The following is a 21,762-nucleotide window of genomic DNA, read 5'->3' as shown; positions in this document are numbered from 1 at the left end:
TGGGGTCGTGAAGAGTCAGACATGACTGAAATGACTTAGCATCCATATACTCACTATATAAAGAAACTGAGGTGGAGAAAAAGGAACTTCCCCGAGGCCTCATACCTACAATACCCATCAAGTGTTGTCACAATAACTTTGTAACAAACCCCTCCTAAACTCAGTGGCTTAAGATAATCATCATCTACTCTTCTTGCTTACATATCTGTTAGCTTTCTTGATCTCATCTGGGCTCCTACAGGCTTAACTCCAAGCAGCTGTTGAGTTCAGGTCTGCTCTTATGCCTTTTATCCTCATTGGACCAGAGGCTAGTTTGGGCATGTTTTTCTTGTAGTGATGGGAGACACAGTGGGCAAACCCGATCTCTCAAACACAGTTTAAACATCTAACTGTGTCAAAACCACTAATGTTTCATTAACCAGTGCAAGTCACATGGTCAGGCCCAACATCAGGGTGGAGCGGAAATATGCTCCTTCCAAGGACATAGGAACATAGGCACTCAGAGAGACTGTTCAGCAAACAGTAACCTAGGACTTCCCTGCTGGTCTAGTCATCAATCTGCCTGCCAATGCAGGGGACACGGGGTCAATCCCTGGTCTGGGAAGATGCTGCATGCCACAAGGGAGCTAAGCCCATGTGCCACAATTACTGAGCCTGGGTGCTGCAACTACTGAAGCCCAGAGCCTGTGCTCTGCAACAAGAGAAGCTACTACCACAAGGAGAAGCCCCCCGCCAACACCTCAACTCGAGAGAGTACCCTCCGCTTATCGCAACTAGAGAAAAGTCTATGCGCAGCAACAGTCACCTAGCGCACCCAAAACAAATAAATAAAAATTTAAAACCCAGTAATCTAATCCACCATACTCACTAAAAAGTAGTCAGAAGTCCCTCCAGGGCTTCCAACTCTGAAGCCACTTTTTCTTAGCACTCTCTTGAGTAACACCAAATACCCAGGGCACAGCTTTTGGACATATAGAAAAAAACAAAAAACAAAAAACACAAAACCCTGTTTAATCAGTCTATTGGGATTTTGGCTTCTGATTTGGAAGGCATAAGGCTGCTCCTAAAGGCAAGTGAGAGATGGTGGGAGAGCCTAAGCAGTGGGGTGGGGAGGGGCAGGTGAGTGCCTGCTCTGCCAAGCTGACACCCCCCGCCCCCACCTACACACATGACCCTGTGATGAGGCTTCCCTCTGGGCCTTAGACCTATCATTAGAGGATTAACTTTCTCATCACTCTCCTTACACATGTCTCCATGCAGCCTTGGAATGCATCATCAAAGTCCAAAGCAAGGGCATTTGAATTCTTTGCCTGGCAGACCTGTTTTCTGGTGTTTAAAGAGATTGCTAGAAATTCCTAAATTTTGGAGCTGTTTCCCGCCCCACCCCCTTTCCTCCCCCAGGAGAGAGAAAGGAATAGCAGAAGCTCCCAGTGGATTAATTTATTTGTATTTTATTCTAGCTCCTGACATTTGGAGAAGGCTTGAAGAGCTTCCTAATGTTTGCTGGTTTTGATTTGCTTTGCAGGATGCTAGATTAAACCTTAGAATCCTGGAAAATAGACTTGCTATTTTCCTTAGCAGAGGTACAAGGTCTGAAACTATTCTCTCAAATGCCAGGGTGGCCAGCCCCAGCTCCAGAGCTGTGGCTTGTCTCCATCCTCACTGTTTCACACGTTACCAATAGAGCCCAGTGCTGCTGCCCTCTCAGTCCAGAAATGACCCCAAGTCCTCCCAACACAGCCCTCCAGGCAGCCAATACTACTTGATCAGAGTTAATGCAAATGAGTTCCCATCCTTGCTCTAAAACTTTTCCATTTTTAACATGCTGGGCTTCCCTAGTGGCTCAGTCAGTAAAGAATCTGCCTGTAATCCAGGAGACCTGGGTTCAACCCCTGGGTCAGGAAGATCCCTTGGAGAAGGGAATGGCAACCCACACCAGTATTCTTCCCTGGAGAATTCCATGGACAGAGAAGCCTGGTGGGTTACAGTCCGTGGGGTTTCAAAGAGTCAGACATGACTGAACGACTAACACTTAAAATAATTTTATCCAACTCTCCTGTAGAGTTCTGATAAAGGTACTGCCTTTTCCTGTTCTACTTCTCATTATGCTACTATTCAACTTAAAAATCCTCAGTCTCCAAACTCCTTGTCTTGCCGTCAAGGTCCTCCATCATATGACACTTTCACTCCCCACGACTTATCTAATGCCCCTTGAATCCCTTTATCACCCCTTGTGGTAGCAAATATTCTACTTTGCCTGCCAACATTCCTATACCTGTCTCCACCCCTGGTATATGTGCTTGATGTGATTTTCTCCTTTTAAGTATGGGAGAAACTGGAGAATGTGTTAGGTTACTAGTCAGCTGACCCGGAGTTCATCAAAGGAGAGTTATCCTAGGAGCCACGGGGCTGTGCTCCGTGGCTAAGTCATATATGACTCTTTGCCACCCCATGGACTAGCCCACCAGGCTCCTCTGTCCATGGGATTCTCCAGGCAAGAATACTGGAGCGGGTTGCCATGCCCTCCACCAGGGGGTCTTCCTGACCCAGGGATTGAACCCCAGTCTCCTGTGTCAGCAGATGGGTTCTTTACCACTGAGCCACCAGGGAAGCCCTGTGCCAGGTGGGCATGACCTAATTAGGTGAGTCTTTAAAAAGAAGGACAGATCCTTCTGGAAGTCAGAAAAATTTTGCTGGCTTTGAAGAAGCAAGCTGCTGCTGTTGTGAGAGGGTCTTTGGAGGCGGCCATGAGGAAAGGATTTGAGGGTGGCCTGTAGAAGCTAGGAAGGGTCCTTACCCAGTAAGTAAGAAGAAAAATACAGAAACTCACTCACACCACAGCAGGGAACTGAGCCCTGCCAGCAACCACATGAGCTTGGAAGAGGAGCTCCCCAGAGGAACACCTTGATTTCAGCCCTGGGAGACACTGAGTGGAGAACCAGCGAGGTTGAGCCCAGACTTCTGACCCATGGAAGCTATGGGATGATAAAGTGAAAGTGAAGTCGCTCAGTCGTGTCTGACTCTTTGCAACCCCGTGGATTGTAGCCTGGCTTCTCCATCCATGGGAGTCTCCAGGCAAGAATACTGGAGTGGGTTACCATTTCCTTCTCCAGGGGATCTTCCCAACCCAGGGATTGAACCTGGGTCTCCTGCACTGGAGGCAGACGCTTTAACCTCTGAGCCACCAGGGAACCCCGATGATAAATGGGATGATAAATGATCATTATTTTCAGATGCTAACTGTGTGGTGTTTTTTTTTTTTTACACAGCCATAGAAAACACACACATCCATATTCTCAAGCCACGTGCACATGGTGAGTTTTCCTATCTCAGGGAACACTTAGAGCAGAGTCTTTTCTCAAACTGGGAGTCCTTTCTCATCCTTCTGCTTAAACCTTATCCAAATGTAAACCCTTCCCAAATGTACCCTTACCTCCTACCTGAAGCCTTTTCTTGGTAGGCTCACACATAGATTACCTGGTCTTTTTTTTTTTAATGCCATAATTGTTTCTCTTTGTTTGAGTTTTATAAAATCCCCCTGCAGACTTCTTTGGGAGGAGTCCAAATCTGCCTAATCCTTGTAGCCCATTGTAATTCACTGTACCCAGCACACAAAAGGTAGTTAATATACACTTATTACATGTATGAATGTTTTGTGAATTACAATGTGCATCTAACTAACTTGTGTATTTGACAACTTTCCTAACCTTAATGTATCATGTTTTGATGACATTTAAAAAGTTTACATGACCGGGAACCAGATGAAGAGCTCTTCACCCTACATGTCCAAGTATAGTTACACTCACATTCCTCTCTCTTCTTTTATTTAATTCGAATCAGTGCTCATTTGTCGTGTGCCAGGTCTTTTGCTCAGCCCTTGTCCTTGATGAACATAAAGTCTAAGGTGAGTAGGTCTCCAACCTTCCTGGTTTGCCTGAGACTGTAGGGTTTCCTGGGATGTGGGATCTTCAATGCTAAACACAGGGACAAGCCCAGGCATTCTGGGATGGCTAGTCACCCTAAGGGAGGGAGACACACAAGTCAGAAGGCAAATACAGTAGAGAGGGATCACTATGCTTTGGGAACTCAGAGTAGCAGATGATGATCTTATAAACTGACTCCTAAAGAGTATCTAGGAATCACCTAGAGGAATTGCACTAACAGAAGGAGGAAGAGGCCGGCAGTAGTAGATGTAGAAATCGGAAAAAGAATGAGCAAAATCCTGGCTCTGAGAGATGGCTTCTTGAGAGAAATATGTATGTATTTTTGTGTGTGCTTAGTCGCTCAGCTCAGAGAAGGCAGTGGCACCCCACTCCAGTACTCTTGTCTGGAAAATCCCATGGATGGAGGAGCCTGGTAGGCTGCAGTCCATGGGGTCGCGAAGAGTCAGACATGACTGAGTGACTTCGCTTTTACTTTTCACTTTCATGCACTGGAGAAAGAAAGGGCAACCCACTCCAGTGTTCTTGCCTGGAGGATCCCAGGGACGGGGGAGCCTGGTGGGCTGCCGTCTATGGGGTCGCACAGAGAAGGACACGACTAAAGTGACGCAGCAGCAGCAGCAGCAGCAGTCGCTCAGCTGTGTCCGACTCTTCGATCCCAAGGACTGTAGCCTACCAGGCTCCTCTGTCCATGGGATTCTCCAGGCAAGAATACTGGAGTAGGTTGCCATGCCCTCTTCCAGGGGATTCCTAACCCAGGGATCGAACCCAGGTCTCCCGCGGATTGAAGGTGGATTCTCTACCATCTGAGCCACCAGGGAAGCCCTGAGAGAAATATAAGTGGTTCTTATTCAAGGATTAGAATCAGCTTGTTAAGCCAAATTGTTTGATTGTGTGTGTGTGCATGTGAGAGAGAGAGAAAGGGCGGGAAGGGAGAGAGAGACAGGTAGGGAATCAGTGAGAGAAAGGAAGGACATTTCGGGCACAAGGGATAACCTGTGTAAAATCTGACTTGACAATACTGGAGGCTGTGCATAGGCCTCAGTGCTGGAACATGGAGGTGAGATGGGGTGTAACTGGAAATGAGGCTCATGGAGAGGTGGACCCCACTGTGGAGGACTTGTGAGCCTGGCTGAGGAGCGTGGGCCCAGCTGGTAGGGTGAGGGGGAACCACTGAGTAGCGTTAAACCAAGCAGTGATGTGGACCCATTTGTACTTTAGATGAATCATTTGCATCTCTGGGTATACGACAGACCTGAGATACCCAAGATAGGCATCACGGTGACAACGAGGAGGCTGTTGACTGTATCAGAGAGAGGTGACCATGGCCTGAACTGGACAGTGACAATGGAAATAGAGGGAATGGAGATCTTTCTTTTTCTCTATCTATCTGCATATCTGTCTACCTACTCACACTCACATATGCATAAACATATACAGTGATGGAAAACATTTGTATGGACATTTATCCGGGAAGCATATGCATATCTTGTTAGGTTACAAAAATGAAATGGGATCATACCATACATATTGTACCTTTTAATGCATTTAATAAACCTTGAACATCTTTGTATAAATGCGCATATAGGTCTCTTCTCTGTGTATCTTCAGTGTCCTCAGCAGTTGCCTAAGTATTCTGTTATAATGGATTTATCAGAAAGCAGTTAATAAAGATTAATGGCAATTCAATTATTTATTTTACTGATTCTTTCTTTCTCTTCCAATGTTGTGATGAACACCCTTATACGTTATTTTTGAGTGCTAATGCAAGTCTGTCTGGCTTCCCAGGTGGCATTATTGGTAAAGAATCCATCTGCCCATGCAGGAGATGTAAGAGACGCAGGTTCGAGCCCTGGGTTGGGAAGATCCCCTGGAGGAGGGCATGGCAACCAACTCCAGTATTCTTGCCTGGAGAATCCCACGGACAGAGGAGCCTGACGGGCTACAATCCATGGGATTACAAAGAGTCAGACATGACTGAAGCGACGTAGCATGCACACACACAAGTCTGTCTACAAGATAAAAATCTCAGAAGGTACTCGGCTAGGTCAAAAGGATATAGATATTTTAGCTTTAATAGTTATTGGCAAGTTGCTGTCTGAAAAAGTACCAATATGCATTTCCATCCACAGTATATGAATGTCTATTTGTTTTAAAACAATTTATAAATTAAGAAGAATTTCAATATCCTGAAATAGAAATACATTTAAGAATGAGGAGAGTAGTCACCACATTATGTATATGACTCTGACTTTGGTTCCTTTGGAATTAACCTTTAATATGCTATATTTATGCTATGTGAATCTCAACTGATTCAGAAAAGTATTTTATAATATACATTTTAAAGTCTGAATTGGGCTATAAGCAGTACTGCATGGCTCATATGAGATCAGATCAATATACTAGCTCACTCTACCTTTAAACATGACAGCCACAAAAAAAGGTACATTAAATGTATCTATCATGTGATAAATGAAATGTTTTCTATTAAAAAGTGTCTACTACACTTGGTTCCATTGCAATGCAAATTTTATGTTATGGGTCTTAGTAACAGTTTTTCTTGCAGCTAGATCTTTATTAAAGTCAGTCAAAGGCTGTGCTTCTCATGTTATGAATAGTCATCATAATTATCTACTGCAACTACTCCAAAAATCAGATTAGTAATTAGCTGGCCCAACTGATTGGTATGACTTCCTGGACGCAGCTCTTTAATGTTGAACATTTACTTTGTGCTTGAAGGATTTGTTTGTGTGTTTCCTATGTGTGATGAGAGCTTTTCGATAATTAGCTCCTAAGGGATGTCGTATTCCAATAGCTGAAGAATAATTACGGCCTTATGAAAAGTGAAATGACTTCGGCTTCCTTTTGTTGCGGTTTAATTGTAGGCAACAAGTCCAAGAGGCTTCTCATTTCAAATTGTGATAGTGAAGATGTTGCTTTCATTAACAAAAAAAAAGGATGTGAATTTGGTGAAATGGCAAATTGGTATAATTTTGAAAACAAACAAGCAAACCACCCTATTTAAACAAGACTTGTGTTATTTCATTAGTTCATAATTTTGATTACAAATTAAACTGTGGCAGAGTGAGGAGTTGGAAGGTTTTCACAACAAAGGGGATGGAACTTGAAAAAAGTTCACATCAAAAGGCATCAGCTGGGGGGACGCTGTTGTAATGGACTGTTAATTAGTGCCAACCGCTAAAACAAAGAACAGAATGACAGGTCCATTCTCACAGATTGTATAGTTTGGGGTTGAAGTGAGAATAGAACACACTAAAAAGAATATATCTTTCTTGAGTGTACTTCTTGTTACTTTTGAAAAATTGACTTTTGGGGAAAAATGTTTCAAATCCAGCTATACCAAGGTTATTTTTCATTCTAAACAAGCATGAGGAGTTAAAGGATGCTTGTTTATCCAAAAAAGTAAGACATTAGCCAGTTATTGCTGCAATAAATGCTGTATAACCAACCACCCCTGAAACAGTGTCTTAAAATAACAAGTATTTATTTGTCACCCATGGGTTTGTGCATTGGTTGCCCTTTTTTTACAGTTTTTGCACAAATGATTTATTGATGCCTTTCTTTTTTTAATAAACATTATCTCTTTTATTTTAATTTTCATTTTATATTGGACTATAGTTGATTTACAATATCGTGGTAGTTTCAGGTGTACAGCAAAGGATTCAATTATAAATATGCTTATCTATTCTTTTTCCAATTCTTTTCTCATATAGATTATTACAGAATATTAAGCAGAGTTCCTTGTGCTATACAGTAGGTTCTTGTTAGTTATCTATTTTAAATAGAATAGTGTTTATATGTCAATCCTAAACTTACAATTTATCCCTCCCTGCCACCTTTCCCCTTTGGTGATCATAAGTTTATTTTCTAAGTCTGTGAATCTGTTTCTATTCTGTAAATTAGTTCATTTGTATCGTTTTTTTTTAGATTCTGCTTATAAGTGATACCATGGCATTTGTTTTTCTGTCTGATTTACTTCACTTAGTATGCTAGTCTTCAGGCCCATCCGTGTTGCTGCAGATGGCATTATTTCATTCTTTCTGTACTGGTTGCAACTTGATTGGACTAGGTTGGACTTCAGGTTCATGACTCCAAGATCCAAGGTGACACTTAGGGGTTTCTCTTTGGACCAATGGCCACCCACAACATAATCCTCTTATAGAGAACAACAGAAGCACAAGAGCCAGACTAAGATGCATAAGACACATAAGGTTTCTGCCGGTGTCATGTCCAGACTTATGCTTGCCAAAGGAAGTTACACGGACCAGCTCAAAATCAATGGGATGGGGAAGTGTGCTTTGCCTAGAATGCAACAAAAAAGTGCAAGTCGCTCAGTTGTGTCTCACTCTTTGTGACCCCATGGACTATACAGTCCATGGAATGCTCCCGGCCAGATTACTGGAGTGGGTAGCCATTCCCTTCTCCAGGGGATCTTTCCAACCCAGGAATCAAACCCAGGTCTCCCGCACTGCAGGTGGATTCGTTACCAACTGAGCCACAGGGAAGCCCTGTGCTAAACAATCATTCAAGTTATCAGAGTAACATGTGTAATCATCATAGTTGAGATTATTTCCTCCATCAGTAGGAATTGAGATCTTCCAACATTTTGATCCATATACATTGATTGTATCAGGCCACACCTAAATTGGAAAGTATTAAAGAAAAGAAAATATGATAAGACCATTTTCCTTGCAGCATGGATGTGACAGAACATAGTATAAAAAGCCATCCTTCTTGTGCAGTGAGGTTTGGACCACTGGAAACATGAAGTTAACAAGTTAAAGGAATATTTTCCATCTGTCCCTCTTGAAAAAACCCTCTAGTCTGAATGATGTTAAGTGGAAAGTAGACTTGTTTTGAATATACTGGAACTTTACCTAAACTTGCATTTGTTGTTGTTAAGTTGCTAGGTCGTGTCTGACTCTTTGTGACCCTGTGGACTGCAGCATACCAGGCTTCCCTGTCCTTCACTATCTCCTAGAGTTTACTCAAATTCATGACAATTGAGTTGGTGGCGCTATCTAACCATCTCATTCTCTGCCGCTCCCTCCTCCTTTTGCCTTCAATCTTTCCCAGCATCAGGGTCTTTTTCAATGAGTCAGCTTCACATCAGGTGGCCAAAGTATTGGAGCTTCAGCATCAGTCCTTCCAATGAATATTCAGGGTTGAATTTCTTTAGGATTGACTGGTTTGATCTCCTTGCAGTCCAAGGGAAAACCTGCCTTGTTTCAACGCACTCTATGAGATTGCTTATTTCAGCATCCATGGAAAAATCTACATAGTTGCAACAGCCTTGTTGAAGCTATGTGTCTTGGAAAGGGTTGAGCTACAGTATGGTTTAGAAGGAAGAATAAAACTGTAAAACTGCTTTGCTCCGACGACACCACCCATTCCAGAATCACTGATCTGCTTTCCACTATTCCAAAGCAGATCATGGAGGGATCTGTGTCCCTCCAGTCACTCTATGTCCCTTCATCAAACAACTGGAGGAGATTAATGATGTCCTCTGTACAGGCTTGTTTTGGTCCATTATGTAGAGAACAATGTCAACAAGGAAAACACATCGCTGGTGAACCTTTTAGAAATTGCAGCAGCCTCTTGGAAACGGTAAAAATGTCACCTGGAAGGAAGCTCAAAGTATCTGTGTGTAGCAGACCCTGTCAGAGTCCTGCCCATCTCTCCTTGCCTCTCACCATCTCCTTAATTCCAATGGCTTCTTGCTGTAAACACCCGCCACTCAACCTAAAAATATTTTCAGAATGCTGGAATAGGCTCTAGCCCATGCATCAAGCAGGATCAAACTGCTGGAAAAGTTAATGTTTCCAGGGGAGCAGGTCCCAACCAGTGATGAATGGGGGTTGATGCTGAAACATCCCTCAGAATGGGGATAATTCTGAAGCATGTTCTTCACTGTCTCCCATGAGGTGCCAGCAAGACTGCACCCGAGTGGCACACACACCCTTTAAAATCTTCTTTCCATTTCCTGACTCACTTCCTCACTGCCCTTCAACAGCTGCTTCCTGGAATCACCTCCAAAATAAACTACTTACCGTCATATTCCCGTGTCATGTCAAGGACTGTTTGGGGGAAAATCCAAGCTAAGACACTGTACACCTGCACAGCTGACATCTCATCTGGTTTTGCTACTTGAGTGAATAAAGTAGTTCTGTACATTATCCTAACTTGCTGCCTTTTTTTTCAGAGGATTCCACTAGTGTCAAAACAGTCTGCCAAATATGCTGACAGGCAGCTGGTCGACTACAGGGTAGGGTCTCCATGATACTAGAGCTAGGTTCTGTTCACCATCTTTCCATGGGGCTTGTCAGAAAATGGAAACAGACTGAAGCCTTGCTCCAAAATCCTGAAGTTCCCTGGTTTTCAGGGGGTAATGCACTTGACTGACCACTGGGCAGAAGATAATGTCTATTCCCAAAACAATTTGGTAACATTAAAACTTGGCATTCTTGGCAGATTTTTTTAAAAAAATCAAATGAACGGGATAAATGTCTTAATTCAAAGTCTTGCCATCCTTGTTATGGAAGCTGTTGCAAAAAAAAGCTCAGAACCCTTTAGTCTTCATACTTCTACTGTGGGTGAGGCTGGTGGTGGAGAATTTACCCCTTTCTTCAATTTTAAGATGAAATCTACTATAAAATACACCATTACGTTACTAACAGTTCAAGTGTACAAGGGGATATTGCCACATCCAGTGTGCTCATCAACTTTAAGAGGGACAATTTTAACACGTACATCTGGGAACGGAGGAATTATGAGGGAATACCTGGTCAGTGCTAGTGGGATGACCTCACAAGCACACTTGACGGCGGCAAATCCCTGTCAGTTTGAGGGCAGGTGGACATTGATGGACACCTGGATGGCTATAGGGACTTTTAGAAATTTTCTGATGCTCGGGGAGAGAGACTTAACATTGAAATACATAACCTGCTGCTGCTGTAAATATTGTCAACATAGCAGGCCCTGGCACACATGCCCTGTCCAACTTGAAAAAAAGGGACTGATGCAAAACACGTTCCACTGGAAGTCTTGGGGAACCCTGGGTTGCTCTGGCCACGGGAGCAACAGGAATTCTGTTGGTGCTTGTACACCTGTGTTGTCAGTACGTGTCCCTCACAGAATGAACTAGAAATGAAATGGGTCAGATGTCAGCGATGGCCATGCCAAAGACCCATCCACAGACTGACCCTCCCAGTCAATCCAAACCAAAGAACCTTCCAGTGGAAATCGACTTTCATGCAGAATTATAGTTGCCTTTCTGTACTATTTGTGTAATCTGTAACTGTTTCCTTCTGAAGGAGGGGAAAGTAGATGTTCATTTTTGTCTGGAAAGAAGTGAAAGAGACAACATTTTGACAAAAAGTGATCTTACTGATATGAAAAGAATCTATGTCCAGTGAAGAAGAGTGATATGCACAATTTTGCATATATGTGGATTTTTCGGAGGTTTATGGATTCCCTTAGACTTTTGAATGACTTTGCAATCTCCAAAAAAATTTTTTTTAATTACTTTGGAAACTGAGGACTGAAAGAATGTAAGTGATTTACTCCACCATAATTGTATAGTCAGATATTTTTGAAGTTATTAAAATAAGTATATTTTTTCTTGCAGTTGAACAAGTCCTTCTTGCAGTGTTGACCTAACTATTAATTATCTTAATAATCCTCACCACCCTTCTTATCCAGTGGAAAAACACAAAAGGTCCACTGTTTGGTCTCATCACAGATGCTCACTTAGGAATCGATAAATTAAGCTAAATAAGGTTTTGTAGTCCCTGTCTTATTAAACTGGCATAAATCTCAATTTCAATCTGTATCTTTGTAAACAGTGGCTAATCTTGTAGCACATTGCTCTCTCTTGCTTAGGCATGATTTATCTCTTCCATCCACAGTGTCTCTCCTCACCTCCACCCCCCAACTCCAAAAGCCTTAACATATTTCCTTTCATTCAGAACCTATATAAATATATGTTTCTTTGTGATGCTAAAGACTAATCTTTGTTTTTTCAAGCTTTTAGGAGGGATACTTACCTTAATCCTCTTAGGTCCCTGTGCCTTGAAGTGATAGCACTTGGCAAGTTTCAGGTTTCAAGGAGCGACTCTCCTAGGACTCCAGTTGAATTGACCTTCCCTGAGATTCCTGCCCTATCACCCTTTTGGGGAACACTTTAAAAAGATTTGTGGCTCCCATTATTGCTCAGTGCTTGGATATCTACCAATGGTGCGTTGAACAAAGAGGAAACGCAAAAAAGAGAAAAGAGGCAAGGGGAGGGGGGAGGAGGAAGGAGGGTAGCGAGGAGGGTTCAAATTCCATACATACGTTGCTTCTGCTCTTCTACTCTTTAAGTATTTTCCTAATTGTGGAGGTGTTTTCTTTGTTTTCCTTTTCTTCTCTCTTTTTAAATTTTAGAATACACTTATTTCATTAAAATACTATATTCCCATTATAAGACTCATACATTTGGTAATAAGCTACAGTGTTTCTGATGGCATTCAAAGCTGTCTATAAATCCCATATGTCTTTCTGTTACTGGCAGGCAAACCAGCCCTTGGTAAGTTGCCTTGATGAAGATGCTCATCTCCCAGAGCCTTTTGTAAGCAGCTGGCACCTGGTGCTCGCTGCCGAGGAAGTAGTGAGAGGTGAGGTAACAGAGAGAGATTCACAGAGAGCAAGTGTCAAGATTTATTTTCTTTGTTTTAAAGGACTCCCTCTGGCTATTATTTTGGATTTAGTGAAATTCACTTAATAACTGGTCTACCTTCCTAGGACCTATAAACCATGTCTCTTGAAATACAGTTCACAGGTCTTGACCTACATTACATTTAGGGGAGCAGTTAAAAATGTGAATTCTCATGCCCCAGATCTGCTGAATTTCTGGGTGTGGAGTATAAGAATCTGCCTTTCTAACAAAACACCCCTGTTGATTCTGTAGTAACTGAAGTTTGAAAACTACATCTCTCAGCTTCCCACCCCTGACTGTTTTAGCTCCTGCGTACCCACTCAAGGTACCCTCCCTAGTCCTTGTTATGTCTCGGAGATGGCAGTGTCTAAGAGATGGGAGATGACTGTGAGCACGTGTTGATTTTTGCTTGTTTGGTGTAGATTTCCCACCACTTCCGGTAACAATGCTCAGATTTTTCTCTAGAGGAACCGCCCATCTCTTTCTCTTCATTCATATGACCAGACAGGATCCTAAGTCTTCACACATCTTGGAGTGGGCATGTGACCCAGACCTGGCCAATCAGCACATTCCATCCCTATGGCTCCTTTGTGATTGGTTCAGCGGTAGACACACGCCTGTTAGGCCTATGAGACCCAAACTGAGGCTGCTGTTGGAAAAGTTTAGAAACTCTTTTTTTTTTTTTGCAGGGGTTATTGGCAACCAGAACGATGTAAGTATGGAAGGGTTGCAGGGTGGAGCTCCGTGTGGATGGGTTCCACTTAAGAGCCGCACCAAAGAGCTTACAAAGGAAAAGGGAAGGACTGAAGTCCTGTGGTTTCTGTTTGAGTGCCAGGATTCATACGTATCTGCAGACAGATGTGCCCCAGGAGTTTTCAGATCGCTAAGACAGTATATCCCTTTTCCGTTTCTGCTAGTTTAACTCGAGCTTCTGACGCTTTCTACAAGAGCTTCATTAAGGAAACACAGTGAAATAACTGATCTTTTCCACGTTCAGAATTGATTTTGTTTAGATCAGACATGGGGTGTTTGGTGTGGGCAGGCCTTAGACTAATGGTATTCAGTGAAGTATGTTTGGAAGTCGAGGGGTATGGATAACTTTTTAAATTATTTATTTTATTATTATTTTGGGGGGTGGGGTGGGGTGTTGTGCTAGGTCTTCGTTGCTACATGCAGACTTTCTCAAGTTTCGGCAAGCAGGGCTTCTTAGTGCAGTGGCTTCTCTTGTTATGGAGCATGGTCTCTAGGGCACACAGGCTTCAGTAACTGCAACGCAGGGGTTTAGTTGCCCGAGGCATGTGGAATCCTCCCAGACCAGGGATGGAACTCGGGTCCCCTTCATTGGCACGTGGATTCTTAACCACAAGTTGATTCTTACCCAGGAAGGTAATGGATAATTCTTGAGTTGACTCCAAAAGTCTCAGACTAAGTCAAGGCCCTGGACATTTTGTAATATAATTCTGAACATACGTTTTGTCAAGAAGGAAGGTCATTATAGGGACAAAGGACCAGATTATTTGAATCAGGTCTCTTGAAAATTCCTGACCATTGTCATTATACTCTTAGCCCTGATAACAGACTCTCACCAGACTCCATGGCTTAGGTGTGACCGGTAGCTGATTCAGACCTTCCAAATCATGATCATGGTAGATTTCTCAAGTTATGATTGTAGCTACTTGAATTCATGGAAAAGAAGCAACCTCTAGAGTCATCAATATCGGGAGGACGTTCAGCATACAGTTAAGAATAAGAATTTTGAGTCAGACAGAACTGACTCCAAATCTTGACTCTGTCAATTGCTAGCTACCTAAATTCGGCAAGTAGCTTAGAGATTTCGTCTATAAAAGGGGATAATGGCATCCTTGTGCGAGAATTAAATGAGATGATATATGTAAAGTGCTTGTCACAATGCCTGACCCAATTAATTAGAATTACCCAATTAACCCAGGGCTTCCCAGGTGGCACTCGTGGTAAAGAACTTGCCTGAAATGCAGGAGACATAAGAGATGCAAGTTCAGTTCCTGGGTTGGGAAGATCTCCTGGAAGAGAGCATGCAGCCTACTTCAGTATTCTTGCCTGGAGAATCCTATGGACAGAGGAGCCTGGCAGTCTACAGTTCATAGGGTCACACAGTTGTACATCACTAAAGCTACTTAGCATGCACACACAATTAACCTTAGTTCCTCTTATTATTGACCTCAGTATGCACCTTCAACATTTTTATCCCACTTTTACCATATGTTGATATGTTTCATGAATATTTTCCCAACTACCCACCCATCAGCTCAAACTTTTAAGCTCTTTGCAGTAGGCTCTTCTGTGAACCTACTGTGGTTGGCTTTAGGTCTTTTGGTCTCAATTTACCTATCCAAAAATGGAGGGAGGAGGGGCAGTAGGGGCATTGTTAGACTAGATGTTTACTAATTTTTTTCTACTTTTAATATTTCTTCTGTGATTCTGAGAACTCTACGCACTTGGTAACCAAAAAACTAAAAATTCCTAGGAAAACATCTCAGTGTTGTGTTGCTTAATCACTGATTTTGTCAAAGTAGTTTAAAATATGCTTTTTATTTTTTGTGTGAGGAGCTATAGGTGTGGTTCTATAGGTAAAAATTTGGTCAAGAATCAGAATGACTTCTACTCTATACTTGTAGTTTTACTGCAAATGCTATCAATTGGTAAGTATATTCTTTTGAAGCTTCCAATCCACAAGATAAATTGCATTTTTAAAATGCTCGAAGATTCCCCCCATTTTTTCATTTCTTTGATGCATGTAATTATTTTGACTTCAGCCCAATTCTCATCTTTTGGCAGATGACCAATTCGCAGATTCCAGGCAATATTCAGAATGTATTCAGCTAAAACAAATCAAGTCAGACAGTTGTCACAGAAGCATTTAACCAAAATTACTTCAACATTTTAACAATGCTTGACGTTTGCAGAGATGTCTTTGAAGTACAGAGATCCCCAAATATTTAGTGTTAACAGTTTTAGACAGGTGTTTTGCCAAAGACATGTAAAGATGTGTTGAGTGAAAACTATTATTTTGCAGTGAGCTTAGCCTCTGGAAAAATATTTATGTCTTAATTGGATGGAATTCCACCTGTCATTTTATCAAACACTTTGCTTATGGTCCATTTTGCTTAGAGTCCAAGAAAAATGAAAGTATTTTAGTTGTGAGCATTAACACGACACATGTTTGGGCTTTGTGGAATCACTGCGTTTGTTTGGTGATAATTATAAGAGAGTGCTTCAGGAACTTGAACTGGAGTTTGCAATTAGAACATACAGAATTGGGCCTGAAAAGAAAGCTTAAGAAAGAAGAAGCGTGACAAAAAATGTTGCCAGGGTCCTTTTATAGCTCAACAAAGTTATAGAACAGAAAAAAAAAAATCACTCAATGAAAACTCCAGTGGAAAAAGGCAATCAACACATTTTCTAGGAGCATCTGTTTATTCTAGGGATCTCTTGTCTTACTACCTGGCACGTAAAAGGGAGCTTCCTGCCTTTCTCTGCCTTGCTGTTCCCTTCTTTCACTTTGTCATACTTCCCTCTACAAGCTTTTTGGTCATTTACAGTATGATTTCAACAAGGGATACCGAAAATAGGAAACAGAATTCAGCCGATTTTGAATCCATCTTGAGATCAGAGCTAAGAAACATCCCTCCTATTCCTTAAAAAACTGGAACTAGAACTGCCATATGAGCCAGAAATCCCACTGCTGGGCATACACACCGAGGAAACCAGAATTGAAAGAGACACGTGTACCCCAGTGTTCATTGCAGCACTGTTTACAATAGCCAGGACATGGAAGCGACCTAGATGTCCATCAGCAGATGAATGGATGAGAAAGCTGTGGTACATATACACAATGGAGTATTACTCAGCCATTAAAAAGAATACATTTGAATCAGTTCTAATGAGGTGGATGAAACTGGAGCCTATTATACAGAGTGAAGTAAGCCAGAAAGAAAAACACCAATACAGTATACTAGCACATATATATGGAATTTAGAAAGATGGTAACGATGACACTATATGTGAGACAGTAAAAGAGACACAGATGTATAGAACAGTCTTTTGGACTCTGTGGGAGAAGGTGAGGGTGGGATGATTTGAGAGAATAGCATTGAAACATGTATATTATCATATGTGAAACAGATCACCAGTCCAGGTTTGATGCATGAGACAAGGTACTCAGGGCTGGTGCACTGGGATGACCCTGAAGGATGGGATGGGGAGGGAGGTGAGAGGGGGGTTCAAGATGGGGAACACATGTACACCCATGGCTGATTCATCTCAATGTATGGCAAAACCCACTACAATATTGTAAAGTAATTAGCCTCCTATTAAAATAAATAAATTCAAAAAAAAAAGAAATCTCCCTCCTTTGCTCAGAGAAGTTCTTCATGTGAATGTAGCTGATGAAGTATTAGCATATTGACTCCATTATTGGGATGAGTAAATCTGCGTCACACGATGGGCCAAGAGAGACTGAGAATGCACCTGAAATATTCTATTTAAGCCCCAATAACGTATTGGATGAATGTGAGCTCTGGGCAGGTCTTGGTGAGCTGCATTATCACCTTAGAGATGAGATCCTGAAGGGAGAAGTGGGTCATAGATGAGGTGTTTGGGGGTGGGGATAAGAGATTGTTGGGAGGTACTTTCTAAACCTCTCATTTTGGGTTGTTGTTGTTCAGTCATTAAGTAATGTCCGACTCTTTGCAACCCCATGGACTGCAGCATGCCAGGCTCCCCTGTCCTTCACCATCTCCCTGAGTTTGCTCAAACTCATGTCCATTGAGTCAGTGGTGCCTCCTACCAGCTCATCCTCTGTCATCCCCTTCTCCTCCTGCCATCAATCTTCCCCAGCATCAGGGTCTTTTCCAATGAGTCAGCTCTTTGTATCAGGTGGCCAAAGTGTTGGAGCCTCAGTTTTAGCATCATTCCTTCCAGTGAATATTCAGGATTGATTTACTTTAGGAAACCCATTTTGGGTTATAGTATGCCAAAACCCAAGCAATAAAGGTCCAACTTTAATCAAAAAGCAAAAACCTTACTCCTGTATGGTGGGATCTAAGGAAACAGAGTGAAGGACAGATTCCACTAGAGGGATGGATTCGGAGATTCATAAAGCCTTGTAACGGCACACGCACCCCACCCCTACTTTGTTCTCTGTAGACAGTCATTCTCAGATAGTCCCCAGATAAACAAATGGAGAAGTTGTCATTCACGAGATCTCCTCTCTACTTTTCTTGTATCAAAGACACTTAAAGTACTTGGGCTAGAAATTGAGGCTGAGTAGGTTGTCATGGAGAAGTTGTCATTCACGGGATCTCCTCTCTCCTGTGCCCCTTTTCACCAGGGAGTGAGCCTCTAGATCACAACCAACTGTGGAAGATTCTAAAAGAAACAGGAATACCAGACCACCTGACCTGCCTCTTGAGAAATCTGTATGCAGGTCAGGAACCAACAGTTAGAACCGGACATGGAATGACAGACTAGTTCCAAATCAGAAAAGGCGTACCTCAAGGCTATATACTGTCACCCTGCTTATTCAACTTATATTCAGAGTACATCATGAGAAACGCTGGGCTAGAAGAAGCACAAGCTGGAATGAAGATAGCCGGGAGAAATATCAATAACTTCAGATATGCAGATGGTATCACCCTTATGGCAGAAAGTGAAGAAGAACTAAAGAGCCTCTTGATGAAAGAGGAGAGTGAAAAAGTTGGCTTAAAGCTCAACATTCAGAAAACTAAGATCATGGCTTCTGTTCCCATCACTTCATGGCAAATATATAGGGAAACAGTGACAGACTTTATTTTCTTGGCCTCCAAAATCACTGTAGATGGTGACTTCAGCCATGATATTAGAAGACGCTTGCTCCTTGGAAAAAAAGTTATGACCAACCTAGACAGCATATTAAAAAGCAGAAATATTACTTTGCCAACAAAGATCTGTCTAGTCAAAGCTATGGTTTTTCCAGTAATCATGTATGGATGTGAGAGTTGGACTATAAAGAAAGCTGAGCACTGAAGAATTGATGCTTTTGAACTGTGGTGTTGGAGGAGACTCTTGGGAGTCCCTTGGACTGCAAGGAGATCCAACCAGTCCATCCTAAGGGATATCAGTCCTGAATATTCATTGGAAGAACTGATGCTGAAGCTGAAGCTCCAATACTTTGGCCACCTGATGCGAAGAACTGACTCATTTGAAAAGACCCTGATGCTGGGAAAGATTGAAGGCAGGAGGAGAAGGGGATGACAGAAGATGAGATGGTTGGATAGCATCACCGGCTCAATGGACATGAGTTTGAATAAATTCCAGGAGTTGGTGATAGATGGGGAGGCCTGGTGTGCTTCAGTCCATGGGGCTGCAAAGAGTCGAACACGATTGAGCAACTGAATTGAACTGAACTGAGCCTCTAGCTTCTCCTTGATGTGGGTAATGTCCTTCTGAATGCCCTTTCTCATTCTCTGGCCTCTCATGCTATGATTTACTTTATTGTCCAATTTCTTTTGGCTGCTCTCTGCACAATCTTAGTTCTCCAACCAGGATTAGGGTGGATCCGAATCCTATATTGCAGTTGTTTAAACCACTCAGTCTGTGGTGCTTTGTTCTGGCAAGCTTAGTGAACTGGCACACTCCCCTTAGTAAACTGACCATCAAACAGGTAGATGGTCTACAAATAAAGACACATGACTGTGCAGATAGCTGATGTTTGGGGGAAAAAAAAAGATACAGTCAGGAAAGGAATTCCATCAGCATTAAGAGCTCCAGCAAAGATCTGGAGGTAAGGAAGGAGGAAATTATATTTGATACTGGAATGTGGGAAGGAGCAAAGAGCAACAAAGCTGATAAGGTGAGTTGGTCTCATAGGATCAAGGTCAGTGGATTCTAGGTGGAGAAGTTTGATCTTCCCGGCCCTCCTCTGGACCCTCAGTAGACCAAGAGAACCAGGTAATAGATGTTGGATGAAAATTCAGGGCATGTGGAAAAGTCCAGCATTTTTTTTCCCTTGCCTCCTCTTTTCCTATACAAGCTATTACTTTACAAGTTGAAAGAGATTCTGGAGCCTAAAAAATGCCTATAAAATGAAGAGAGAAATCGAAAGAAGGTTTCTTTGCTTCAGGGACTTTGGGAGGAAATTTTTGTTGGCTTAAAACTTTTATGGATACAAAAGCATTTCATGCCCATTGACTTGAGTGAATTTGGGGGCATTCTCCCAGATGGGATACATTTATTGGCCGGGAAGGGATGAAGCTTCGGACTGGGTCCCTGCAGTGCAAGCAATGAAGTGACTTCAAGTCTTTTTGCACAGTGAAGAAAATTGGGATGGGTCACTTTCCACTTGCGGTGGTGGGGGAGGGGTGCTGCCCATGGCTCTCGGGGAGGGGGGCTTCTCACGGGGCCCCTACACGGCAGGCTTTTGTGTGCTCAGAGGAGAGAGCTTGGAGCATAGGCACACGGTGTGGCTGATGCGACCTGATAAACCCCACACAAAAAGCCAACTGTAGTGCTGAAAGGGTCTCCAATGTAGCTCTTTAATTTCCTCGCTTAGAAATGTCTCTCCTCTTTTCATCCCCAGCCCTTATCTTAACTTCTAATCGGAGCAAAGCGGCAGCCTTTCAAATTGAACAAATAGGTTCTTCTGGCCGTGACAAGATGTACCTCATTTTCTCAGCCAGCCTTCAGCAAGGTCACACCTTTTTAATTTATTTTCTGTAAGAAAAATCTACTTGCTGGATAGAACAAGGGCCAGATCTCGCTAGAGGTCATTGCTCGAGCTAGTCATAAAGCGAATGGGATTAGAACCGTTTCATATCCTCGCCCTCACCTTGCTGCCCACCGCCAGCATGCAGGGAGCCGGTGGGAGCTGGCCGGGCGACAGGGACATTCCGCGTGGATTGTTCTCTCCTCCTCTTGTGCCGGGCGTCTTTCCCCTTGTAATTTATTTGTTTTTCCCACATGGCTTTTACTCTCCAAAATGTACTTATTTAAAAATGTTAATGAAAGATCACTGGTTTAACATCTTCTAATATGAAAAAAGAAGAGATGGGAGATAGTTTGCTTTCAATTTATTTCAGCTAATTTGTTCTTTAACGGACCTTGTCCACCACCCCAACTTTAAACATTGTTCCCCAGACATTTTTTTTTTTTCCTGTTGATTTAAAAATGGAAGTGATTTTACTGTGAAGTCAAGGCAATCTTCAGTCTTTAAGTTTTAGTGATTGGATAATTTACTAAAATATCCATCTGTTTTGTTTTGTTTGTGTTAAGTAACTTCGTTTTTCTGATTATAACATTAGTTGCCATGTACATTCATGTATGTAAATAGATAGAAAAATATCTGGAAGGATATATACCAACCTGTAGTAGTAATTCCTCCTGGGGAGGCACATAGGGATGGTGGGGGAAAGAAGACTCCATATATAAAGGCATTAGTTGAATAGTTTACTATGATAATGCATTTATGTTAAAAAAAATTTGAAATAAATGAAAATAAATTTTTAGAAAACTAAGACCATGTTACAATTTATAGCAAGTAAATTTGTTGTCATTCAGTGACTAAGTTGTGTCTGACTCTTTTTGACCCCATGGACTGTCGCCCACCAGGCTCCTCTGTGCGTGGGGTTTTTCAAGGCAAGATATGGAGTTGGTTGCCATTTCCTTCTCCTGGGGATCTTCCCAGATTAGGGATCGAGCCCGTGTTTCCTGCATTGGCAGGCGGGTTCTTTACCACTGAGCCACCAGGAGAGTTAATTCAAGTCACCTATAATCTTACCTTTCAGGAAAAATAGTTGATGACATTTTGTTGTAGTCCTTCCTACAGTTTAATCCTGTATATTTTTCTAGCTCTATTTCTCCATTTCATTAAATGTTTTTTTAAAATAGTGTATTCAGCGCCTGCAGAGTATTCCATCATATATGCATACCTAATGTGTTTAGACATTTTAAAACCTGCTTGCTGTTTTCGATTTGTGGCTACTCTTAAAAGAATCACTGTAATAAACAGCCCATCGAGACACATTTGGGTATATCTCAGATCATTTTCTTAAGCTGGAGAAAATTCCTAGAAGTGGAGTTACAAGTTCAAAG

General features: G+C 42.2%; 1 non-coding gene and 1 pseudogene across 1 annotated transcript; both read right to left on the bottom strand.

Annotated features, from left to right (window-relative positions):
- Positions 1–20,560, bottom strand: part of LOC785669 (mitochondrial import inner membrane translocase subunit Tim29-like) — a 93,069-nt pseudogene extending 72,509 nt beyond the window's left edge.
- TRNAW-CCA (transfer RNA tryptophan (anticodon CCA)) lies at positions 3,120–3,191 on the bottom strand. Its single transcript has one exon. It is a non-coding gene; the product is annotated as a tRNA-Trp (tRNA).
- Positions 20,561–21,762: the final 1,202 nt, after the last annotated feature.

Source organism: Bos taurus, chromosome 18, assembly GCF_002263795.3.
Source record: "Bos taurus isolate L1 Dominette 01449 registration number 42190680 breed Hereford chromosome 18, ARS-UCD2.0, whole genome shotgun sequence".
Lineage (NCBI taxonomy): Eukaryota > Metazoa > Chordata > Mammalia > Artiodactyla > Bovidae > Bos > Bos taurus.
Note: the sequence above shows the minus strand (reverse complement) of the source record. Positions and strands in the feature narration are given on the sequence as shown.